Source organism: Sphaeramia orbicularis, chromosome 21 (assembly GCF_902148855.1).
Source record: "Sphaeramia orbicularis chromosome 21, fSphaOr1.1, whole genome shotgun sequence".
Lineage (NCBI taxonomy): Eukaryota > Metazoa > Chordata > Actinopteri > Kurtiformes > Apogonidae > Sphaeramia > Sphaeramia orbicularis.
Window position 1 is genome coordinate 40,845,212 of NC_043977.1, and position 6,000 is coordinate 40,851,211.

The following is a 6,000-nucleotide window of genomic DNA, read 5'->3' on the forward strand; positions in this document are numbered from 1 at the left end:
GTCCACATTCAGCTTTTATCACCAACTGGACCTGGCAAGAGCTTACAACCAGCAACCACATCTGCATCCAAACATTACCCAAATCCCGCTGTTTTGCCACCAACTGGGTTTTATTTTCAGCTGGGGATGTAGCTACCTGCTGCCGTACAATAACAACATGGCCAACATCTGCCTGCATCTGTTCCTAGTCTGATGACGACTTCCCACTGCAGTTCTACATCCAGCTGTGACCTCATACCTGGGAACACACCGCTGCATCACAAGTACATTATAGCACTAATGGTGAAAAAATGTGACCCCCTGATGCAGGAAACGGGCCGGTAAGAACATCAAGTGTCTAAAGTAACCTTGGGTATTACAAACCGCATGCTGTTTCCCCTTCAGAGGAAGCAGGCACTGAACACACAAGTGAGTCCTCCAACATTCATCTCCTGAGCTGATAAGACCAACAGCCAGCGCCCATTAGTTACAGTAACACTTTATCAGGAAGAAAGAGGGAGAGTGTGTTTGAGCATAGTAGTGGTACAACTGAATGAAACGCATGGTTACATCAGTGCAAAAACACGCAGACTTACAACAGAGCGAAAACAAATCATCTACATATTTCTTGTACAGTTTCTCAGAGCGTGTTAATGCCCTTTAACCCAACAGAACAGGCTACTATTTATCTTTTTTCCTAACAGTAAAAGGCCTAAAATGGTTGATAAAGATCCAGAGTTCGTGTATGTTTGTATAGTTGTCTAAAATGCTTTGCTGGCTGAAATGTTACAGTGATTTTAAAGAGCAGTATGCTCTGAAACACAGCATTTTATTGAGCAGATGAGCAGTTTGGATAGTTTGCAAATTTAAACATTTTCATCATGTAGCCTAGTTTTACTTTTTTCACTTGAAAACATTGAAAAATAAATAGTATAATATATAAAATAATCAACCAAATGAGTAAGAATGACCAAAACAATCAAGAAAATTAACAAAATAATCAACACATTGAACAAAATAATTAACAAAACAAACAAGATATTCAACAAAGTGAACAAAATAATCAACAAAATTAAAAAAAAAATAAAAAATTAACCAACAAAATGAACATTGTCTAGATAGTTAGCCTAGTAGATGTGAACATTTTGATCATGTAATTTAACTTTTTTCCACTGTAAAACATTGGGAAATAAATACTAAATAAAATGATCAGCAAAATCCAATCCAACTTTATTTGTAAAGCCCTTTAAAACAACTGCAGTGGACCAAAGTGCTGTACAGAAGAAAAATTAACACCAAAATAGAAGTATAAAATACAGAATAGATTTAAAGACATAGAAATTGTACAAAAACAACAAAAAAAGTGCTATACAGAAGAATAAATAAAACCCAAATAAAACAAATAAAATACAAGAATAGATTAAAAGCCATACAATTAAAAACAACAATACGAATAAAATAAACAAATAAACAGAATAGATAAATGAGAACAACTAACCACTACCAAATAAAAAAAATACAGAATAAAGATAATACCTTCAAACATCTCACATGGTTTCAAAAGCCAAGGAGAAAAAATGGGTTTTAAGAAGGGATTTAAAAACAGACAGAGAGGAGGCCTGTCTGATATGGAGAGGCAGATCGTTCCATAGTTTAGGAGCTGCTGCAGCAAAGGCACGGTCAACCCTGAACTTGTGCACAGTTTTTGGTACACTCAGGAGCAGTTTGAGTGAGTACAAAATGAGTACAAATTACCAAAACAATCAAGAAAAATTAACAAAATAATCAACACATTGAAGAAAATTTAACAGAACAATCCACAAAATGAACATCGTTCATAGACGCTTTGCTCTATAATTTCTTTTTTTACACGGATTTGTTCCTAATGTAATAACTCTATGACATTGTTTTACATTTTTATTGGCACTTTTTAATATTCCTGAACATCAGTATAAAAGAACATTGTTGGTAGCTGATATTTATCTGCTGTGTTATACTGAAGGCTGTTCCATAAATATGATTCAATATGTGCCTTAAGATTCAAAATTCAAAGATTATATTTTGTCAATTCACTAGATGCACACACAGGACATATAGAGGCCTGAGATACTGTTTCCGTCTAACCTTGTTAAATACCATGAAATTAAAAAAAGAGGTAAAAAGTTCCAGGAGTGGATGACAGAAGTGGGAAAAAGTAGCGGCATATGAAAGAATGTCATATAGGATGCAGAACAAGACAGAAAAATATCTTTTGAAATGGAGCAAATACCTGGAAATTTTAGATTTCAAAGACTAAAGGCTCAGAGGATTCACACTGAAAAGACCATGATCACATACCTTATGTAGGTATGTGTGTATATTATGATTAGACGCCTCTGTGTAGATATTTATGGTGTATGTATATATTATATACATGGATACTCAAAGTTGATGTGTGCAGGATAAAAAGCCACTATATTGATATGAAGACCCCTTCTGGTTAAGGGAGGGTGGATAATTTACCAATGCTCTAATGTTAGTATTTGATGTGTGATGATGTGATATGTTTGGAAAAAAAGAAATAAAAAATGCAAATCATAAAAAAAGAGGTAAAAATAGAATAAGAATAAAGAAGTGGTATAAAGAATCCACTAAAATAGAACATAAAGTGTACATATCAATCTATTTATAATAGCAGCAGTACTGCAGTACAGTAACGGTTATGAGGTGAGGAGATGCATAATGGAACAAAACAGGAGCAGATACTGTATGACAATAGTGCAATGTTTGTCCTAAAGTACAGCAGCTAATGTGAGAGTATCACGGAATGAAAACAGTACAATTAAGACAAGAACAAGAATAAACAAAAACATGAGTACCTACATATTTAATTTACTGATATGTGTTCATTTTTCACTTGTAGAAACTCCATGCACTTCCTTAATTATGTTTTTATTATTAATTTAACATTAGTATCAATGGTATGTTTTGGTTATTATGGTTTTTGCCTGTTCTCTGTAATTTTCTTCCTGAATGTCTATAAATGTTTTATGTAGACACAGCATGGGGGTGGAGGCCCAAGTTACATTTATTACAATGTGGGGCAAAGAAAAGTAAATCTTGATGTTTAATATAGAACAGCCCAGAATTTCACAATCAGTGCATTACTAGTGCTTTTGGAAAAGCCAGTGTAGCCAGAAGTCCTCAATTCTGACTATATTTAACAGATGCAACTATTTAATGAGTTTGTCTTTGCCATGTGACCTATTGTGACGTATCACACACACTTTGTAGGGGTTAGTCTGTCAGTCATATCTTTGGAGGAGACACACAAGACAATAATGATAAAACCAAAAAAATGTCATTTTGAGGTGGATTTAAGGCTACAACAAACAAGTATTTTCAATGAATGTCAGGAAATTGCAAAAATGTGGGGTCAGTGTTTCTGAAAGCACAAGATAACATCAATCATCCAAAGATTACAGTTTACCGTAACAGAGGAGTAAAGAAACCACAAAATACTCCCATTTAAAAGGCTTAAATAACTTTTTCCATGAGAAAATGCTCAAACCTATTGACTGATTAACAAAACAGGTGAGGATTTATTCAACAGTTGACAATTTCTTGATGATTCAATGAATTGAATTATCACTGTGAATGGTTTATTACATAATTAATAATTAAGGATGGACAGATATCAGGCTATAAGTCATTCCACCCATGCCAATGTTTCATGTGCTGTGTTATATATATGCATGATGGAATGAAGTTGTGAAAGACATAGAACTTCATTAGTTCAGTTTTGTTTATAAAATTAAGATTTTTTTTAGACATAAATGATATCAAAATTATCTAAATCTGTTGTCTGTTTTCTCTGTTGTCTGTCTAGGTCTGTTAACATGTGTGTTGCATTGTCTCATATCTGAGTTTCTGTTTTTTTACATTGCACCTTGGTTGTTCTTCATCTGTCAAATGTCACTTGTTTGCAAATACAAAAAATAAATAACTAAATAAATAATAAACGACATGAAAATTCAATAAACACACAGAAAACACTGACATCAGCCAAGAAGTTAATTCACACATCTTATGACTATCTGCACAGCAAATCCCAGTGGATAATGTGTTAGTTACGATTTGACTGTGATAGTTGTAATTTCCAGGACTTTACTCTTGGATCTGCATTCATTCGTCACTGTATGTTAAATATGATGGTAGGAGGAGAGTTAAAGAATGCATTTTTGTGTGGGTATCTCAGATATGTGCAGGCAGCCTGGGTTTAAAACAATAAATCACTGCAACACTTTAATAGAGCAGGATGTTCTGAAAGATGACATTTTAGGAGGATGTTCAGTAAATAATGCCACTGGGGTAAACATGGAGTCAGGATTCCTTAGAATTACTAGAACATGGGGAATTTAAAGTCAACTTGAAACAATCTATGTTTAAAAAAAAAAAAAAGTCCAAAATTTGTGTCAGCCTGAGGACCTTTGGAAAAACTGTGGTTTAGTGTGTGAGCCTGAAGCCCCTGAACATGAAAAGGCTCAGGAAACCCCTGCTTTAACGTGCTTTGGCCTTCACCACTGGAGCTCAGGCTGGGGCTGGGGGCTCCGAGCCAGGACATTCTTATGCAGAAAGACCCTGAGGTGCTGCTGTTTAACCCTGAACACACCGGCCACACAATGGTAGAGGGGGAAACCACCCTGTTTACTGCTGTATTATATATATCCTTTACTTTAACACACCCGTAGAGGAACTTTCCCCTCAGCAACAAGTCGTGGAAATAAGTTCCTCCACCACCACCACCACCACTCCCCTCCCCAAAAAAGTAACTCTCAACTTACCATGTGATAGAAGTAGCGACAAGAACTCAGAATGCAGGATAAATTCCGTCAAAAGTCCGCGTTTAAAAGTCCGTGTGTCGGTTGTCGAGCTCGGAGGAAAGGCAGAGGGAGCTCAGGGAAGTCGGAGGAGCTGGATAAATATGATGAAATGAGCCTCCATTTTCTGCCCAGACTGCAGCAGGATCAGAAATGCAGCACAAAGTTGGACACTCACTGCATTGTTAACATTCCTCAAGTCACGTGACGGACCGACGCACGTCAGCACGGCCCCGAAGATCGTCTATGGAAACACGACTCACTCCGCACACTGTCTGAACCACCGTACCGCAGTTTAATCCACCAGAACTTCAGCACACCATCTTCGAAACTACTTTTTGGCAGTTTTCTATGGAAGTAAATCTGTCTCATCATATTTTGAATTATAAAAGCTATTGGATTTCTAGCACTGAATTTTTTTTGCACTGAAATTAAGTATCTGAATTTTTTGTCTCTGAATTCAACTATGTTCATAATTTAGAATTAAAAAATTCAGAAACAAAAAAATCAGATGCAAAAAATTCAGGTGCAAAAAATTCAAAAGCAAAAAATTCAAACGCAAAAAAATCAGATGCAAAAAATTCAAAAGCAAAAAATTCAGATGCAAAAAATTCAGATCACACATCTGCGCTGACCGTCTTCCTGCATCGGCGTCACATGACCAACCTAACGTAACTCAATTGGCTGGCGTGTTGGTTCAACTTGCAAAAGAATCGATCGCTTATCCTTGGTGTCCTGGATATGTTATCTGAATTTTTTGCGTCTGAATTTATTTTTATTCTGAATTTATGAACATAGTTGAATTCAGTGACAAAAAAAGCCAGATACTTAATTTCATTGCAAAAAAATTGAGCGCAAGAAATTCAATGGCTTTTATAATTCAAAATCTGATGAGACAGATTTACTTCCATAGTTTTCCATTAGATTCTGAGAAAAAGTCCTACAATTTATAGCAGATAATATATATATATAGGCAGGCAAGGCAGGTTTATTTATATAGCACATTTCACGTACAACACAGTTCAAAGTGATGATGATGATGAAATTCTTTATTCAGTCATCACATAATAACCAGTGTCAACAACAGCACTTCAACCATTACAAACATTACCAACAGGTTATGACTGAAAAGGCACAGGCAGAAGCAAAATGCTTATATTAA

At 35.5% G+C, this 6,000-nt stretch overlaps 1 protein-coding gene across 1 annotated transcript in view; it reads right to left on the minus strand.

Annotated features, from left to right (window-relative positions):
* Positions 1-5,000, minus strand: part of lats2 (large tumor suppressor kinase 2) — a 44,639-nt gene extending 39,639 nt beyond the window's left edge. The window contains exon 1 of the mRNA XM_030125425.1: positions 4,803-5,000. The gene's annotated coding sequence lies outside the window, so the exon portion shown is untranslated. The remainder of the gene's footprint in view (positions 1-4,802) is intronic.
* Positions 5,001-6,000: the final 1,000 nt, after the last annotated feature.